Here is a 17,446-nt window from a genome sequence, read left to right as displayed (position 1 = left end):
TCAATCCCGGGGTTCGGCAAGGCTTTGGTGTTTCCAGAGTATAGTCTACTCAAGGAAGTGATTGACGGTGCATTTTCTCAAAGGTCACGCCAAAACACTGCTGACCACTGACTGGTCAGAGAAAGGCGTGACACGGGACCTGCTGCATAAACTTGTCGCTTTTAAATATCGGAGCTGATAGCGCAGCGAAGTGCACCAGTAGGCCGTGTTTCCCCTCCATCATTGGATGATATGGCAACTCGCAAAACTCCATTAACAGCTTTTTGGACATGTTTTTCTTTCTTGCTCGCGTCTGTGGCAAGGCTTGGACATGCTACTGCAGCCTGTTCTGTGCCGAAATAGCTCAGTTGGGAGAGCGTTAGACTGAAGATCTAAAGGTCCCTGGTTCAATCCCGGGGTTCGGCAAGGCTTTGGTGTTTCCAAAGTACACTCTATTCAAGGAAGTGGTTGACGGTGCATTTTCTCAAAAGTCACGCCAAAACACTGCTGACCATTGACTGGTCAGAGAAAGGCGCGACACGGGACCTGCTGCATAAACTTGTCGCTTTTAAATATCGGAGGTGATAGCGCAGCGAAGTGCACCAGTAGGCTGTGTTTCCCCTCCATCATTAAATGATAGGGCAACTCGCAAAACTCCATTAACAGCTTTTTGGACATGTTTTTCTTTCTTGCTCGCGTCTGTGGCAAGGCTTGGACATGCTACTGCAGCCTGTTGACTTTGTGCCGAAATAGCTCAGTTGGGAGAGTGTTAGACTGAAGATCTAAAGGTCCCTGGTTCGATTCCGGGTTTCGGCAGGGGTTTGGTGTTTCCAGAGTATAGTCTACTCAAGGAAGTGATTGACGGTGCATTTTCTCAAAGGTCACGCCAAAACACTGCTGACCACTGACTGGTCAGAGAAAGGCGTGACACGGGACCTGCTGCATAAACTTGTCGCTTTTAAATATCGGAGCTGATAGCGCAGCGAAGTGCACCAGTAGGCCGTGTTTCCCCTCCATCATTGGATGATATGGCAACTCGCAAAACTCCATTAACAGCTTTTTGGACATGTTTTTCTTTCTTGCTCGCGTCTGTGGCAAGGCTTGGACATGCTACTGCAGCCTGTTCTGTGCCGAAATAGCTCAGTTGGGAGAGCGTTAGACTGAAGATCTAAAGGTCCCTGGTTCAATCCCGGGGTTCGGCAAGGCTTTGGTGTTTCCAAAGTACACTCTATTCAAGGAAGTGGTTGACGGTGCATTTTCTCAAAAGTCACGCCAAAACACTGCTGACCATTGACTGGTCAGAGAAAGGCGCGACACGGGACCTGCTGCATAAACTTGTCGCTTTTAAATATCGGAGCTGATAGCGCAGCGAAGTGCACCAGTAGGCTGTGTTTCCCCTCCATCATTAAATGATAGGGCAACTCGCAAAACTCCATTAACAGCTTTTTGGACATGTTTTTCTTTCTTGCTCGCGTCTGTGGCAAGGCTTGGACATGCTACTGCAGCCTGTTGACTTTGTGCCGAAATAGCTCAGTTGGGAGAGTGTTAGACTGAAGATCTAAAGGTCCCTGGTTCGATTCCGGGTTTCGGCAGGGGTTTGGTGTTTCCAGAGTATAGTCTACTCAAGGAAGTGATTGACGGTGCATTTTCTCAAAGGTCACGCCAAAACACTGCTGACCACTGACTGGTCAGAGAAAGGCGTGACACGGGACCTGCTGCATAAACTTGTCGCTTTTAAATATCGGAGCTGATAGCGCAGCGAAGTGCACCAGTAGGCTGTGTTTCCCCTCCATCATTGGATGATATGGCAACTCGCAAAACTCCATTAACAGCTTTTTGGACATGTTTTTCTTTCTTGCTCGCGTCTGTGGCAAGGCTTGGACATGCTACTGCAGCCTGTTCTGTGCCGAAATAGCTCAGTTGGGAGAGTGTTAGACTGAAGATCTAAAGGTCCCTGGTTCGATCCCGGGTTTCGGCAAGGGTTTGGTGTTTCCAAAGTAAAGTCTACTCAAGGAAGTGGTTGACGGTGCATTTTCTCAAAAGTCACGCCAAAACACTGCTGACCACTGACTGGTCAGAGAAAGGCGTGACACGGGACCTGCTGCATAAACTTGTCGCTTTTAAATATCGGAGCTGATAGCGCAGCGAAGTGCACCAGTAGGCTGTGTTTCCCCTCCATCATTAAATGATAGGGCAACTCGCAAAACTCCATTAACAGCTTTTTGGACATGTTTTTCTTTCTTGCTCGCGTCTGTGGCAAGGCTTGGACATGCTACTGCAGCCTGTTGACTTTGTGCCGAAATAGCTCAGTTGGGAGAGCGTTAGACTGAAGATCTAAAGGTCCCTGGTTCGATCCCGGGTTTCGGCAAGGGTTTGGTGTTTCCAAAGTACACTTTACTCAAGGAAGTGGTTGACGGTGCATTTTCTCAAAAGTCACGCCAAAACACTGATGACCATTGACTGGTCAGAGAAAGGCGCGACACGGGACCTGCTGCATAAACTTTCGCTTTTAAATATCGGAGCTGATAGCGCAGCGAAGTGCACCAGTAGACTCTGTTTCCCCTCCATCATTAAATGATAGGGCAACTCGCAAAACTCCATTAACAGCTTTTTGGACATGTTTTTCTTTCTTGCTCGCGTCTGTGGCAAGGCTTGGACATGCTACTGCAGCCTGTTCTGTGCCGAAATAGCTCAGTTGGGAGAGCGTTAGACTGAAGATCTAAAGGTCCCTGTTTCGATCCCGGGTTTCGGCAAGGGTTTGGTGTTTCCAAAGTACACTCTACTCAAGGAAGTGGTTGACGGTGCATTTTCTCAAAAGTCACGCCAAAACACTGCTGACCATTGACTGGTCAGAGAAAGGCGCGACACGGGACCTGCTGCATAAACTTGTCGCTTTTAAATATCGGAGCTGATAGCGCAGCGAAGTGCACCAGTAGGCCGTGTTTCCCCTCCATCATTGGATGATATGGCAACTCGCAAAACTCCATTAACAGCTTTATGGACATGTTTTTCTTTCTTGCTCGCGTCTGTGGCAAGGCTTGGACAAGCTACTGCAGCCTGTTGACTTTGTGCCGAAATAGCTCAGTTGGGAGAGCGTTAGACTGAAGATCTAAAGGTCCCTGGTTCGATCCCGGGTTTCGGCAAGGGTTTGGTGTTTCCAAAGTACACTCTACTCAAGGAAGTGGTTGACGGTGCATTTTCTCAAAAGTCACGCCAAAACACTGCTGACCATTGACTGGTCAGAGAAAGGCGCGACACGGGACCTGCTGCATAAACTTGTCGCTTTTAAATATTGGAGCTGATAGCGCAGCGAAGTGCACCAATAGGCTGTGTTTCCCCTCCATCATTAAATGATAGGGCAACTCGCAAAACTCCATTAACATCTTTTTGGACATGTTTTTCTTTCTTGCTCGCGTCTGTGGCGAGGCTTGGACATGCTACTGCAGCCTGTTCTGTGCCGAAATAGCTCAGTTGGGAGAGTGTTAGACTGAAGATCTAAAGGTCCCTGGTTCAATCCCGGGTTTCGGCAAGGGTTTGGTGTTTCCAAAGTAAAGTCTACTCAAGGAAGTGGTTGACGGTGCATTTTCTCAAAAGTCACGCCAAAACACTGCTGACCACTGACTGGTCAGAGAAAGGCGTGACACGGGACCTGCTGCATAAACTTGTCGCTTTTAAATATCGGAGCTGATAGCGCAGCGAAGTGCACCAGTAGGCTGTGTTTCCCCTCCATCATTGGATGATATGGCAACTCGCAAAACTCCATTAACAGCTTTTTGGACATGTTTTTCTTTCTTGCTCGCGTCTGTGGCAAGGCTTGGACATGCTACTGCAGCCTGTTGACTTTGTGCCGAAATAGCTCAGTTGGGAGAGCGTTAGACTGAAGATCTAAAGGTCCCTGGTTCGATCCCGGGTTTCGGCAAGGGTTTGGTGTTTCCAGAGTATAGTCTACTCAAGGAAGTGATTGACAGTGCATTTTCTCAAAGGTCACGCCAAAACACTGGTGACCACTGACTGGTCAGAGAAAGGCGTGACACGGGACCTGCTGCATAAACTTGTCGCTTTTAAATATCGGAGCTGATAGCGCAGCGAAGTGCACCAGTAGGCTGTGTTTCCCCTCCATCATTGGATGATATGGCAACTCGCAAAACTCCATTAACAGCTTTTTGGACATGTTTTTCTTTCTTGCTGGCGTCTGTGGCAAGGCTTGGACATGCTACTGCAGCCTGTTGCCTTTGTGCCGAAATAGCTCAGTTGGGAGAGCGTTAGGCTGAAGATCTAAAGGTCCCTGGTTCGATCCCGGGTTTCGGCAAGGCTTTGGTGTTTCCAGAGTATAGTCTACTCAAGGAAGTGATTGACGGTGCATTTTCTCAAAAGTCACGCCAAAACACTGCTGACCACTGACTGGTCAGAGAAAGGCGTGACACGGGACCTGCTGCATAAACTTGTCGCTTTTAAATATCGGAGCTGATAGCGCAGCGAAGTGCACCAGTAGGCTGTGTTTCCCCTCCATCATTAAATGATAGGGCAACTCGCAAAACTCCATTAACAGCTTTTTGGACATGTTTTTCTTTCTTGCTGGCGTCTGTGGCAAGGCTTGGACATGCTACTACAGCCTGTTCTGTGCCGAAATAGCTCAGTTGGGAGAGCGTTAGACTGAAGATCTAAAGGTCCCTGGTTCGATCCCGGGTTTCGGCAAGGGTTTGGTGTTTCCAAAGTACACTCTACTCAAGGAAGTGGTTGACGGTGCATTTTCTCAAAAGTCACGCCAAAACACTGCTGACCACTGACTGGTCAGAGAAAGGCGCGACACGGGACCTGCTGCATAAACTTGTCGCTTTTAAATATCGGAGCTGATAGCGCAGCGAAGTGCACCAGTAGGCCGTGTTTCCCCTCCATCATTGGATGATATGGCAACTCGCAAAACTCCATTAACAGCTTTATGGACATGTTTTTCTTTCTTGCTCGCGTCTGTGGCAAGGCTTGGACAAGCTACTGCAGCCTGTTGACTTTGTGCCGAAATAGCTCAGTTGGGAGAGCGTTAGACTGAAGATCTAAAGGTCCCTGGTTCGATCCCGGGTTTCGGCAAGGGTTTGGTGTTTCCAAAGTACACTCTACTCAAGGAAGTGGTTGACGGTGCATTTTCTCAAAAGTCACGCCAAAACACTGCTGACCATTGACTGGTCAGAGAAAGGCGCGACACGGGACCTGCTGCATAAACTTGTCGCTTTTAAATATTGGAGCTGATAGCGCAGCGAAGTGCACCAATAGGCTGTGTTTCCCCTCCATCATTAAATGATAGGGCAACTCGCAAAACTCCATTAACATCTTTTTGGACATGTTTTTCTTTCTTGCTCGCGTCTGTGGCGAGGCTTGGACATGCTACTGCAGCCTGTTCTGTGCCGAAATAGCTCAGTTGGGAGAGTGTTAGACTGAAGATCTAAAGGACCCTGGTTCAATCACGGGTTTCGGCAAGGGTTTGGTGTTTCCAAAGTAAAGTCTACTCAAGGAAGTGGTTGACGGTGCATTTTCTCAAAAGTCACGCCAAAACACTGCTGACCACTGACTGGTCAGAGAAAGGCGTGACACGGGACCTGCTGCATAAACTTGTCGCTTTTAAATATCGGAGCTGATAGCGCAGCGAAGTGCACCAGTAGGCTGTGTTTCCCCTCCATCATTGGATGATATGGCAACTCGCAAAACTCCATTAACAGCTTTTTGGACATGTTTTTCTTTCTTGCTCGCGTCTGTGGCAAGGCTTGGACATGCTACTGCAGCCTGTTGACTTTGTGCCGAAATAGCTCAGTTGGGAGAGCGTTAGACTGAAGATCTAAAGGTCCCTGGTTCGATCCCGGGTTTCGGCAAGGGTTTGGTGTTTCCAGAGTATAGTCTACTCAAGGAAGTGATTGACAGTGCATTTTCTCAAAGGTCACGCCAAAACACTGGTGACCACTGACTGGTCAGAGAAAGGCGTGACACGGGACCTGCTGCATAAACTTGTCGCTTTTAAATATCGGAGCTGATAGCGCAGCGAAGTGCACCAGTAGGCTGTGTTTCCCCTCCATCATTGGATGATATGGCAACTCGCAAAACTCCATTAACAGCTTTTTGGACATGTTTTTCTTTCTTGCTGGCGTCTGTGGCAAGGCTTGGACATGCTACTGCAGCCTGTTGCCTTTGTGCCGAAATAGCTCAGTTGGGAGAGCGTTAGACTGAAGATCTAAAGGTCCCTGGTTCGATCCCGGGTTTCGGCAAGGGTTTGGTGTTTCCAGAGTATAGTCTACTCAAGGAAGTGATTGACGGTGCATTTTCTCAAAAGTCACGCCAAAACACTGATGACCATTGACTGGTCAGAGAAAGGCGCGACACGGGACCTGCTGCATAAACTTTCGCTTTTAAATATCGGAGCTGATAGCGCAGCGAAGTGCACCAGTAGACTCTGTTTCCCCTCCATCATTAAATGATAGGGCAACTCGCAAAACTCCATTAACAGCTTTTTGGACATGTTTTTCTTTCTTGCTCGCGTCTGTGGCAAGGCTTGGACATGCTACTGCAGCCTGTTCTGTGCCGAAATAGCTCAGTTGGGAGAGCGTTAGGCTGAAGATCTAAAGGTCCCTGGTTCGATCCCGGGTTTCGGCAAGGGTTTGGTGTTTCCAAAGTACACTCTATTCAAGGAAGTGGTTGACGGTGCATTTTCTCAAAAGTCACGCCAAAACACTGCTGACCATTGACTGGTCAGAGAAAGGCGCGACACGGGACCTGCTGCATAAACTTGTCGCTTTTAAATATCGGAGCTGATAGCGCAGCGAAGTGCACCAGTAGGCTGTGTTTCCCCTCCATCATTAAATGATAGGGCAACTCGCAAAACTCCATTAACAGCTTTTTGGACATGTTTTTCTTTCTTGCTCGCGTCTGTGGCAAGGCTTGGACATGCTACTGCAGCCTGTTGACTTTGTGCCGAAATAGCTCAGTTGGGAGAGCGTTAGACTGAAGATCTAAAGGTCCCTGGTTCGATCCCGGGTTTCGGCAAGGGTTTGGTGTTTCCAAAGTACACTCTACTCAAGGAAGTGGTTGACGGTGCATTTTCTCAAAAGTCACGCCAAAACACTGATGACCATTGACTGGTCAGAGAAAGGCGCGACACGGGACCTGCTGCATAAACTTTCGCTTTTAAATATCGGAGCTGATAGCGCAGCGAAGTGCACCAGTAGACTCTGTTTCCCCTCCATCATTAAATGATAGGGCAACTCGCAAAACTCCATTAACAGCTTTTTGGACATGTTTTTCTTTCTTGCTCGCGTCTGTGGCAAGGCTTGGACATGCTACTGCAGCCTGTTCTGTGCCGAAATAGCTCAGTTGGGCGAGTGTTAGACTGAAGATCTAAAGGTCCCTGGTTCAATCCCGGGTTTCGGCAAGGGTTTGGTGTTTCCAAAGTAAAGTCTACTCAAGGAAGTGGTTGACGGTGCATTTTCTCAAAGGTCACGCCAAAACACTGCTGACCACTGACTGGTCAGAGAAAGGCGTGACACGGGAGCTGCTGCATAAACTTGTCGCTTTTAAATATTGGAGCTGATAGCGCAGCGAAGTGCACCAATAGGCTGTGTTTCCCCTCCATCATTGGATGATATGGCAACTCGCAAAACTCCATTAACAGCTTTTTGGACATGTTTTTCTTTCTTGCTCGCGTCTGTGGCAAGGCTTGGACATGCTACTGCAGCCTGTTCTGTGCCGAAATAGCTCAGTTGGGAGAGCGTTAGACTGAAGATCTAAAGGTCCCTGGTTCAATCCCGGGTTTCGGCAAGGCTTTGGTGTTTCCAGAGTATAGTCTACTCAAGGAAGTGATTGACGGTGCATTTTCTCAAAGGTCACGCCAAAACACTGCTGACCACTGACTGGTCAGAGAAAGGCGTGACACGGGAGCTGCTGCATAAACTTGTCGCTTTTAAATATCGGAGCTGATACCGCAGCGAAGTGCACCAGTAGGCCGTGTTTCCCCTCCATCATTGGATGATATGGCAACTCGTAAAACTCCATTAACAGCTTTTTGGACATGTTTTTCTTTCTTGCTCGCGTCTGTGGCAAGGCTTGGACATGCTACTGCAGCCTGTTCTGTGCCGAAATAGCTCAGTTGGGAGAGCGTTAGACTGAAGATCTAAAGGTCCCTGGTTCAATCCCGGGGTTCGGCAAGGCTTTGGTGTTTCCAGAGTATAGTCTACTCAAGGAAGTGATTAACGGTGCATTTTCTCAAAGGTCACGCCAAAACACTGCTGACCACTGACTGGTCAGAGAAAGGCGTGACACGGGACCTGCTGCATAAACTTGTCGCTTTTAAATATCGGAGCTGATAGCGCAGCGAAGTGCACCAGTAGGCCGTGTTTCCCCTCCATCATTGGATGATATGGCAACTCGCAAAACTCCATTAACAGCTTTTTGGACATGTTTTTCTTTCTTGCTCGCGTCTGTGGCAAGGCTTGGACATGCTACTGCAGCCTGTTCTGTGCCGAAATAGCTCAGTTGGGAGAGCGTTAGACTGAAGATCTAAAGGTCCCTGGTTCAATCCCGGGGTTCGGCAAGGCTTTGGTGTTTCCAAAGTACACTCTATTCAAGGAAGTGGTTGACGGTGCATTTTCTCAAAAGTCACGCCAAAACACTGCTGACCATTGACTGGTCAGAGAAAGGCGCGACACAGGAGCTGCTGCATAAACTTGTCGCTTTTAAATATCGGAGCTGATAGCGCAGCGAAGTGCACCAGTAGGCTGTGTTTCCCCTCCATCATTAAATGATAGGGCAACTCGCAAAACTCCATTAACAGCTTTTTGGACATGTTTTTCTTTCTTGCTCGCGTCTGTGGCAAGGCTTGGACATGCTACTGCAGCCTGTTGACTTTGTGCCGAAATAGCTCAGTTGGGAGAGTGTTAGACTGAAGATCTAAAGGTCCCTGGTTCGATTCCGGGTTTCGGCAGGGGTTTGGTGTTTCCAGAGTATAGTCTACTCAAGGAAGTGATTGACGGTGCATTTTCTCAAAGGTCACGCCAAAACACTGCTGACCACTGACTGGTCAGAGAAAGGCGTGACACGGGACCTGCTGCATAAACTTGTCGCTTTTAAATATCGGAGCTGATAGCGCAGCGAAGTGCACCAGTAGGCCGTGTTTCCCCTCCATCATTGGATGATATGGCAACTCGCAAAACTCCATTAACAGCTTTTTGGACATGTTTTTCTTTCTTGCTCGCGTCTGTGGCAAGGCTTGGACATGCTACTGCAGCCTGTTCTGTGCCGAAATAGCTCAGTTGGGAGAGCGTTAGACTGAAGATCTAAAGGTCCCTGGTTCAATCCCGGGGTTCGGCAAGGCTTTGGTGTTTCCAAAGTACACTCTATTCAAGGAAGTGGTTGACGGTGCATTTTCTCAAAAGTCACGCCAAAACACTGCTGACCATTGACTGGTCAGAGAAAGGCGCGACACGGGACCTGCTGCATAAACTTGTCGCTTTTAAATATCGGAGCTGATAGCGCAGCGAAGTGCACCAGTAGGCTGTGTTTCCCCTCCATCATTAAATGATAGGGCAACTCGCAAAACTCCATTAACAGCTTTTTGGACATGTTTTTCTTTCTTGCTCGCGTCTGTGGCAAGGCTTGGACATGCTACTGCAGCCTGTTCTGTGCCGAAATAGCTCAGTTGGGAGAGTGTTAGACTGAAGATCTGAAGGTCCCTGGTTCGATCCAGGGTTTCGGCAAGGGTTTGGTGTTTCCAAAGTAAAGTCTACTCAAGGAAGTGGTTGACGGTGCATTTTCTCAAAGGTCACGCCAAAACACTGCTGACCACTGACTGGTCAGAGAAAGGCGTGACACGGGACCTGCTGCATAAACTTGTCGCTTTTAAATATCGGAGCTGATAGCGCAGCGAAGTGCACCAGTAGGCCGTGTTTCCCCTCCATCATTGGATGATATGGCAACTCGCAAAACTCCATTAACAGCTTTTTGGACATGTTTTTCTTTCTTGCTCGCGTCTGTGGCAAGGGTTGGACATGCTACTGCAGCCTGTTCTGTGCCGAAATAGCTCAGTTGGGAGAGTGTTAGACTGAAGATCTAAAGGTCCCTGGTTCGATCCCGGGTTTCGGCAAGGGTTTGGTGTTTCCAAAGTAAAGTCTACTCAAGGAAGTGGTTGACGGTGCATTTTCTCAAAGGTCACGCCAAAACACTGCTGACCACTGACTGGTCAGAGAATGGCGTGACACGGGACCTGCTGCATAAACTTGTCGCTTTTAAATATCGGAGCTGATAGCGCAGCGAAGTGCACCAGTAGGCCGTGTTTCCCCTCCATCATTAAATGATAGGGCAACTCGCAAAACTCCATTAACAGCTTTTTGAACATGTTTTTCTTTCTTGCTCGCGTCTGTGGCAAGGCTTGGACATGCTACTGCAGCCTGTTCTGTGCCGAAATAGCTCAGTTGGGAGAGCGTTAGACTGAAGATCTAAAGGTCCCTGGTTCGATCCCGGGGTTCGGCAAGGCTTTGGCGTTTCCAAAGTGCGGTCTACTCAAGGAAGTGTTTGACGGTGCATTTTCTCAAAAGTCACGCCAAAACACTGCTGACCATTGACTGGTCAGAGAAAGGCGTGACACGGGAGCTGCTGCATAAACTTGTCGCTTTTAAATATCGGAGCTGATAGCGCAGCGAAGTGCACCAATAGGCTGTGTTTCCCCTCCATCATTGGATGATATGGCAACTCGTAAAACTCCATTAACAGCTTTTTGGACATGTTTTTCTTTCTTGCTCGCGTCTGTGGCAAGGCTTGGACATGCTACTGCAGCCTGTTCTGTGCCGAAATAGCTCAGTTGGGAGAGCGTTAGACTGAAGATCTAAAGGTCCCTGGTTCAATCCCGGGGTTCGGCAAGGCTTTGGTGTTTCCAGAGTATAGTCTACTCAAGGAAGTGATTGACGGTGCATTTTCTCAAAGGTCACGCCAAAACACTGCTGACCACTGACTGGTCAGAGAAAGGCGTGACACGGGACCTGCTGCATAAACTTGTCGCTTTTAAATATCGGAGCTGATAGCGCAGCGAAGTGCACCAGTAGGCCGTGTTTCCCCTCCATCATTGGATGATATGGCAACTCGCAAAACTCCATTAACAGCTTTTTGGACATGTTTTTCTTTCTTGCTCGCGTCTGTGGCAAGGCTTGGACATGCTACTGCAGCCTGTTCTGTGCCGAAATAGCTCAGTTGGGAGAGCGTTAGACTGAAGATCTAAAGGTCCCTGGTTCGATCCCGGGTTTCGGCAAGGGTTTGGTGTTTCCAAAGTACACTCTATTCAAGGAAGTGGTTGACGGTGCATTTTCTCAAAAGTCACGCCAAAACACTGCTGACCATTGACTGGTCAGAGAAAGGCGCGACACGGGACCTGCTGCATAAACTTGTCACTTTTAAATATCGGAGCTGATAGCGCAGCGAAGTGCACCAGTAGGCTGTGTTTCCCCTCCATCATTAAATGATAGGGCAACTCGCAAAACTCCATTAACAGCTTTTTGGACATGTTTTTCTTTCTTGCTCGCGTCTGTGGCAAGGCTTGGACATGCTACTGCAGCCTGTTGACTTTGTGCCGAAATAGCTCAGTTGGGAGAGTGTTAGACTGAAGATCTAAAGGTCCCTGGTTCGATTCCGGGTTTCGGCAGGGGTTTGGTGTTTCCAGAGTATAGTCTACTCAAGGAAGTGATTGACGGTGCATTTTCTCAAAGGTCACGCCAAAACACTGCTGACCACTGACTGGTCAGAGAAAGGCGTGACACGGGACCTGCTGCATAAACTTGTCGCTTTTAAATATCGGAGCTGATAGCGCAGCGAAGTGCACCAGTAGGCTGTGTTTCCCCTCCATCATTGGATGATATGGCAACTCGCAAAACTCCATTAACAGCTTTTTGGACATGTTTTTCTTTCTTGCTCGCGTCTGTGGCAAGGCTTGGACATGCTACTGCAGCCTGTTCTGTGCCGAAATAGCTCAGTTGGGAGAGTGTTAGACTGAAGATCTAAAGGTCCCTGGTTCGATCGCGGGTTTCGGCAAGGGTTTGGTGTTTCCAAAGTAAAGTCTACTCAAGGAAGTGGTTGACGGTGCATTTTCTCAAAGGTCACGCCAAAACACTGCTGACCACTGACTGGTCAGAGAAAGGCGTGACACGGGACCTGCTGCATAAACTTGTCGCTTTTAAATATCGGAGCTGATAGCGCAGCGAAGTGCACCAGTAGGCCGTGTTTCCCCTCCATCATTGGATGATATGGCAACTCGCAAAACGCCATTAACAGCTTTTTGGACATGTTTTTCTTTCTTGCCCGCGTCTGTGGCAAGGGTTGGACAAGCTACTACAGCCTGTTCTGTGCCGAAATAGCTCAGTTGGGAGAGTGTTAGACTGAAGATCTAAAGGTCCCTGGTTCGATCCCGGGTTTCGGCAAGGCTTTGGTGTTTCCAAAGTAAAGTCTACTCAAGGAAGTGGTTGACGGTGCATTTTCTCAAAGGTCACGCCAAAACACTGCTGACCATTGACTGGTCAGAGAAAGGCGCGACACGGGACCTGCTGCATAAACTTGTTGCTTTTAAATATTGGAGCTGATAGCGCAGCAAAGTGCACCAATAGGCTGTGTTTCCCCTCCATCATTAAATGATAGGGCAACTCGCAAAACTCCATTAACAGCTTTTTGGACATGTTTTTCTTTCTTGCTGGCGTCTGTGGCAAGGCTTGGACATGCTACTACAGCCTGTTCTGTGCCGAAATAGCTCAGTTGGGAGAGCGTTAGACTGAAGATCTAAAGGTCCCTGGTTCAATCCCGGGTTTCGGCAAGGGTTTGGTGTTTCCAAAGTAAAGTCTACTCAAGGAAGTGGTTGACGGTGCATTTTCTCAAAAGTCACGCCAAAACACTGCTGACCACTGACTGGTCAGAGAAAGGCGTGACACGGGACCTGCTGCATAAACTTGTCGCTTTTAAATATCGGAGCTGATAGCGCAGCGAAGTGCACCAGTAGGCTGTGTTTCCCCTCCATCATTGGATGATATGGCAACTCGCAAAACTCCATTAACAGCTTTTTGGACATGTTTTTCTTTCTTGCTCGCGTCTGTGGCAAGGCTTGGACATGCTACTGCAGCCTGTTGACTTTGTGCCGAAATAGCTCAGTTGGGAGAGCGTTAGACTGAAGATCTAAAGGTCCCTGGTTCGATCCCGGGTTTCGGCAAGGGTTTGGTGTTTCCAGAGTATAGTCTACTCAAGGAAGTGATTGACGGTGCATTTTCTCAAAGGTCACGCCAAAACACTGGTGACCACTGACTGGTCAGAGAAAGGCGTGACACGGGACCTGCTGCATAAACTTGTCGCTTTTAAATATCGGAGCTGATAGCGCAGCGAAGTGCACCAGTAGGCTGTGTTTCCCCTCCATCATTGGATGATATGGCAACTCGCAAAACTCCATTAACAGCTTTTTGGACATGTTTTTCTTTCTTGCTGGCGTCTGTGGCAAGGCTTGGACATGCTACTGCAGCCTGTTGCCTTTGTGCCGAAATAGCTCAGTTGGGAGAGCGTTAGACTGAAGATCTAAAGGTCCCTGGTTCGATCCCGGGTTTCGGCAAGGCTTTGGTGTTTCCAGAGTATAGTCTACTCAAGGAAGTGATTGACGGTGCATTTTCTCAAAAGTCACGCCAAAACACTGGTGACCACTGACTGGTCAGAGAAAGGCGTGACACGGGACCTGCTGCATAAACTTGTCGCTTTTAAATATCGGAGCTGATAGCGCAGCGAAGTGCACCAGTAGGCTGTGTTTCCCCTCCATCATTGGATGATATGGCAACTCGCAAAACTCCATTAACAGCTTTTTGGACATGTTTTTCTTTCTTGCTGGCGTCTGTGGCAAGGCTTGGACATGCTACTGCAGCCTGTTTTTTGTGCCGAAATAGCTCAGTTGGGAGAGCGTTAGACTGAAGATCTAAAGGTCCCTGGTTCGATCCCGGGTTTCGGCAAGGGTTTGGTGTTTCCAGAGTATAGTCTACTCAAGGAAGTGATTGACGGTGCATTTTCTCAAAAGTCACGCCAAAACACTGATGACCATTGACTGGTCAGAGAAAGGCGCGACACGGGACCTGCTGCATAAACTTTCGCTTTTAAATATCGGAGCTGATAGCGCAGCGAAGTGCACCAGTAGACTCTGTTTCCCCTCCATCATTAAATGATAGGGCAACTCGCAAAACTCCATTAACAGCTTTTTGGACATGTTTTTCTTTCTTGCTCGCGTCTGTGGCAAGGCTTGGACATGCTACTGCAGCCTGTTCTGTGCCGAAATAGCTCAGTTGGGAGAGCGTTAGGCTGAAGATCTAAAGGTCCCTGGTTCGATCCCGGGTTTCGGCAAGGGTTTGGTGTTTCCAAAGTACACTCTATTCAAGGAAGTGGTTGACGGTGCATTTTCTCAAAAGTCACGCCAAAACACTGCTGACCATTGACTGGTCAGAGAAAGGCGCGACACGGGACCTGCTGCATAAACTTGTCGCTTTTAAATATCGGAGCTGATAGCGCAGCGAAGTGCACCAGTAGGCTGTGTTTCCCCTCCATCATTAAATGATAGGGCAACTCGCAAAACTCCATTAACAGCTTTTTGGACATGTTTTTCTTTCTTGCTCGCGTCTGTGGCAAGGCTTGGACATGCTACTGCAGCCTGTTGACTTTGTGCCGAAATAGCTCAGTTGGGAGAGCGTTAGACTGAAGATCTAAAGGTCCCTGGTTCGATCCCGGGTTTCGGCAAGGGTTTGGTGTTTCCAAAGTACACTCTACTCAAGGAAGTGGTTGACGGTGCATTTTCTCAAAAGTCACGCCAAAACACTGATGACCATTGACTGGTCAGAGAAAGGCGCGACACGGGACCTGCTGCATAAACTTTCGCTTTTAAATATCGGAGCTGATAGCGCAGCGAAGTGCACCAGTAGACTCTGTTTCCCCTCCATCATTAAATGATAGGGCAACTCGCAAAACTCCATTAACAGCTTTTTGGACATGTTTTTCTTTCTTGCTCGCGTCTGTGGCAAGGCTTGGACATGCTACTGCAGCCTGTTCTGTGCCGAAATAGCTCAGTTGGGCGAGTGTTAGACTGAAGATCTAAAGGTCCCTGGTTCAATCCCGGGTTTCGGCAAGGGTTTGGTGTTTCCAAAGTAAAGTCTACTCAAGGAAGTGGTTGACGGTGCATTTTCTCAAAGGTCACGCCAAAACACTGCTGACCACTGACTGGTCAGAGAAAGGCGTGACACGGGAGCTGCTGCATAAACTTGTCGCTTTTAAATATTGGAGCTGATAGCGCAGCGAAGTGCACCAATAGGCTGTGTTTCCCCTCCATCATTGGATGATATGGCAACTCGCAAAACTCCATTAACAGCTTTTTGGACATGTTTTTCTTTCTTGCTCGCGTCTGTGGCAAGGCTTGGACATGCTACTGCAGCCTGTTCTGTGCCGAAATAGCTCAGTTGGGAGAGCGTTAGACTGAAGATCTAAAGGTCCCTGGTTCAATCCCGGGTTTCGGCAAGGCTTTGGTGTTTCCAGAGTATAGTCTACTCAAGGAAGTGATTGACGGTGCATTTTCTCAAAGGTCACGCCAAAACACTGCTGACCACTGACTGGTCAGAGAAAGGCGTGACACGGGAGCTGCTGCATAAACTTGTCGCTTTTAAATATCGGAGCTGATACCGCAGCGAAGTGCACCAGTAGGCCGTGTTTCCCCTCCATCATTGGATGATATGGCAACTCGTAAAACTCCATTAACAGCTTTTTGGACATGTTTTTCTTTCTTGCTCGCGTCTGTGGCAAGGCTTGGACATGCTAGTGCAGCCTGTTCTGTGCCGAAATAGCTCAGTTGGGAGAGCGTTAGACTGAAGATCTAAAGGTCCCTGGTTCAATCCCGGGGTTCGGCAAGGCTTTGGTGTTTCCAGAGTATAGTCTACTCAAGGAAGTGATTGACGGTGCATTTTCTCAAAGGTCACGCCAAAACACTGCTGACCACTGACTGGTCAGAGAAAGGCGTGACACGGGACCTGCTGCATAAACTTGTCGCTTTTAAATATCGGAGCTGATAGCGCAGCGAAGTGCACCAGTAGGCCGTGTTTCCCCTCCATCATTGGATGATATGGCAACTCGCAAAACTCCATTAACAGCTTTTTGGACATGTTTTTCTTTCTTGCTCGCGTCTGTGGCAAGGCTTGGACATGCTACTGCAGCCTGTTCTGTGCCGAAATAGCTCAGTTGGGAGAGCGTTAGACTGAAGATCTAAAGGTCCCTGGTTCAATCCCGGGGTTCGGCAAGGCTTTGGTGTTTCCAGAGTACACTCTATTCAAGGAAGTGGTTGACGGTGCATTTTCTCAAAAGTCACGCCAAAACACTGCTGACCATTGACTGGTCAGAGAAAGGCGCGACACGGGACCTGCTGCATAAACTTGTCGCTTTTAAATATCGGAGCTGATAGCGCAGCGAAGTGCACCAGTAGGCTGTGTTTCCCCTCCATCATTAAATGATAGGGCAACTCGCAAAACTCCATTAACAGCTTTTTGGACATGTTTTTCTTTCTTGCTCGCGTCTGTGGCAAGGCTTGGACATGCTACTGCAGCCTGTTGACTTTGTGCCGAAATAGCTCAGTTGGGAGAGTGTTAGACTGAAGATCTAAAGGTCCCTGGTTCGATTCCGGGTTTCGGCAGGGGTTTGGTGTTTCCAGAGTATAGTCTACTCAAGGAAGTGATTGACGGTGCATTTTCTCAAAGGTCACGCCAAAACACTGCTGACCACTGACTGGTCAGAGAAAGGCGTGACACGGGACCTGCTGCATAAACTTGTCGCTTTTAAATATCGGAGCTGATAGCGCAGCGAAGTGCACCAGTAGGCTGTGTTTCCCCTCCATCATTGGATGATATGGCAACTCGCAAAACTCCATTAACAGCTTTTTGGACATGTTTTTCTTTCTTGCTCGCGTCTGTGGCAAGGCTTGGACATGCTACTGCAGCCTGTTCTGTGCCGAAATAGCTCAGTTGGGAGAGTGTTAGACTGAAGATCTAAAGGTCCCTGGTTCGATCCCGGGTTTCGGCAAGGGTTTGGTGTTTCCAAAGTAAAGTCTACTCAAGGAAGTGGTTGACGGTGCATTTTCTCAAAGGTCACGCCAAAACACTGCTGACCACTGACTGGTCAGAGAAAGGCGTGACACGGGACCTGCTGCATAAACTTGTCGCTTTTAAATATCGGAGCTGATAGCGCAGCGAAGTGCACCAGTAGGCCGTGTTTCCCCTCCATCATTGGATGATATGGCAACTCGCAAAACTCCATTAACAGCTTTTTGGACATGTTTTTCTTTCTTGCTCGCGTCTGTGGCAAGGGTTGGACATGCTACTGCAGCCTGTTCTGTGCCGAAATAGCTCAGTTGGGAGAGTGTTAGACTGAAGATCTAAAGGTCCCTGGTTCGATCCCGGGTTTC

The 17,446-nt window shown here is 48.5% G+C and overlaps 21 non-coding genes across 21 annotated transcripts; all 21 read left to right on the top strand.

The window, feature by feature from the left end:
• The first annotated feature begins 722 nt into the window (after positions 1-722).
• trnaf-gaa (transfer RNA phenylalanine (anticodon GAA)) lies at positions 723-795 on the top strand. The gene has a single exon. It is a non-coding gene; the product is annotated as a tRNA-Phe (tRNA).
• A 703-nt stretch (positions 796-1,498) lies between these two features.
• On the top strand, positions 1,499-1,571 carry trnaf-gaa (transfer RNA phenylalanine (anticodon GAA)). The gene has a single exon. It is a non-coding gene; the product is annotated as a tRNA-Phe (tRNA).
• Positions 1,572-2,274: 703 nt separating this feature from the next.
• trnaf-gaa (transfer RNA phenylalanine (anticodon GAA)) lies at positions 2,275-2,347 on the top strand. The gene has a single exon. It is a non-coding gene; the product is annotated as a tRNA-Phe (tRNA).
• A 702-nt stretch (positions 2,348-3,049) lies between these two features.
• On the top strand, positions 3,050-3,122 carry trnaf-gaa (transfer RNA phenylalanine (anticodon GAA)). Its single transcript has one exon. It is a non-coding gene; the product is annotated as a tRNA-Phe (tRNA).
• Positions 3,123-3,825: 703 nt separating this feature from the next.
• Positions 3,826-3,898, top strand: trnaf-gaa (transfer RNA phenylalanine (anticodon GAA)). Its single transcript has one exon. It is a non-coding gene; the product is annotated as a tRNA-Phe (tRNA).
• A 703-nt stretch (positions 3,899-4,601) lies between these two features.
• Positions 4,602-4,674, top strand: trnaf-gaa (transfer RNA phenylalanine (anticodon GAA)). The gene has a single exon. It is a non-coding gene; the product is annotated as a tRNA-Phe (tRNA).
• A 317-nt stretch (positions 4,675-4,991) lies between these two features.
• trnaf-gaa (transfer RNA phenylalanine (anticodon GAA)) lies at positions 4,992-5,064 on the top strand. The gene has a single exon. It is a non-coding gene; the product is annotated as a tRNA-Phe (tRNA).
• A 703-nt stretch (positions 5,065-5,767) lies between these two features.
• On the top strand, positions 5,768-5,840 carry trnaf-gaa (transfer RNA phenylalanine (anticodon GAA)). Its single transcript has one exon. It is a non-coding gene; the product is annotated as a tRNA-Phe (tRNA).
• Positions 5,841-6,157: 317 nt separating this feature from the next.
• On the top strand, positions 6,158-6,230 carry trnaf-gaa (transfer RNA phenylalanine (anticodon GAA)). Its single transcript has one exon. It is a non-coding gene; the product is annotated as a tRNA-Phe (tRNA).
• Positions 6,231-6,932: 702 nt separating this feature from the next.
• Positions 6,933-7,005, top strand: trnaf-gaa (transfer RNA phenylalanine (anticodon GAA)). The gene has a single exon. It is a non-coding gene; the product is annotated as a tRNA-Phe (tRNA).
• A 698-nt stretch (positions 7,006-7,703) lies between these two features.
• trnaf-gaa (transfer RNA phenylalanine (anticodon GAA)) lies at positions 7,704-7,776 on the top strand. The gene has a single exon. It is a non-coding gene; the product is annotated as a tRNA-Phe (tRNA).
• A 1,089-nt stretch (positions 7,777-8,865) lies between these two features.
• Positions 8,866-8,938, top strand: trnaf-gaa (transfer RNA phenylalanine (anticodon GAA)). The gene has a single exon. It is a non-coding gene; the product is annotated as a tRNA-Phe (tRNA).
• A 2,243-nt stretch (positions 8,939-11,181) lies between these two features.
• Positions 11,182-11,254, top strand: trnaf-gaa (transfer RNA phenylalanine (anticodon GAA)). Its single transcript has one exon. It is a non-coding gene; the product is annotated as a tRNA-Phe (tRNA).
• A 317-nt stretch (positions 11,255-11,571) lies between these two features.
• Positions 11,572-11,644, top strand: trnaf-gaa (transfer RNA phenylalanine (anticodon GAA)). Its single transcript has one exon. It is a non-coding gene; the product is annotated as a tRNA-Phe (tRNA).
• A 1,085-nt stretch (positions 11,645-12,729) lies between these two features.
• trnaf-gaa (transfer RNA phenylalanine (anticodon GAA)) lies at positions 12,730-12,802 on the top strand. The gene has a single exon. It is a non-coding gene; the product is annotated as a tRNA-Phe (tRNA).
• A 317-nt stretch (positions 12,803-13,119) lies between these two features.
• trnaf-gaa (transfer RNA phenylalanine (anticodon GAA)) lies at positions 13,120-13,192 on the top strand. The gene has a single exon. It is a non-coding gene; the product is annotated as a tRNA-Phe (tRNA).
• A 317-nt stretch (positions 13,193-13,509) lies between these two features.
• On the top strand, positions 13,510-13,582 carry trnaf-gaa (transfer RNA phenylalanine (anticodon GAA)). The gene has a single exon. It is a non-coding gene; the product is annotated as a tRNA-Phe (tRNA).
• A 315-nt stretch (positions 13,583-13,897) lies between these two features.
• On the top strand, positions 13,898-13,970 carry trnaf-gaa (transfer RNA phenylalanine (anticodon GAA)). The gene has a single exon. It is a non-coding gene; the product is annotated as a tRNA-Phe (tRNA).
• Positions 13,971-14,672: 702 nt separating this feature from the next.
• Positions 14,673-14,745, top strand: trnaf-gaa (transfer RNA phenylalanine (anticodon GAA)). The gene has a single exon. It is a non-coding gene; the product is annotated as a tRNA-Phe (tRNA).
• A 698-nt stretch (positions 14,746-15,443) lies between these two features.
• Positions 15,444-15,516, top strand: trnaf-gaa (transfer RNA phenylalanine (anticodon GAA)). The gene has a single exon. It is a non-coding gene; the product is annotated as a tRNA-Phe (tRNA).
• A 1,089-nt stretch (positions 15,517-16,605) lies between these two features.
• trnaf-gaa (transfer RNA phenylalanine (anticodon GAA)) lies at positions 16,606-16,678 on the top strand. Its single transcript has one exon. It is a non-coding gene; the product is annotated as a tRNA-Phe (tRNA).
• Positions 16,679-17,446: the final 768 nt, after the last annotated feature.

This window comes from Hypomesus nipponensis, chromosome 7, assembly GCF_054491055.1.
Source record: "Hypomesus nipponensis isolate SF chromosome 7, ASM5449105v1, whole genome shotgun sequence".
Classification (NCBI taxonomy): domain Eukaryota; kingdom Metazoa; phylum Chordata; class Actinopteri; order Osmeriformes; family Osmeridae; genus Hypomesus; species Hypomesus nipponensis.
This window is presented reverse-complemented; position numbering and strand designations above follow the sequence as displayed.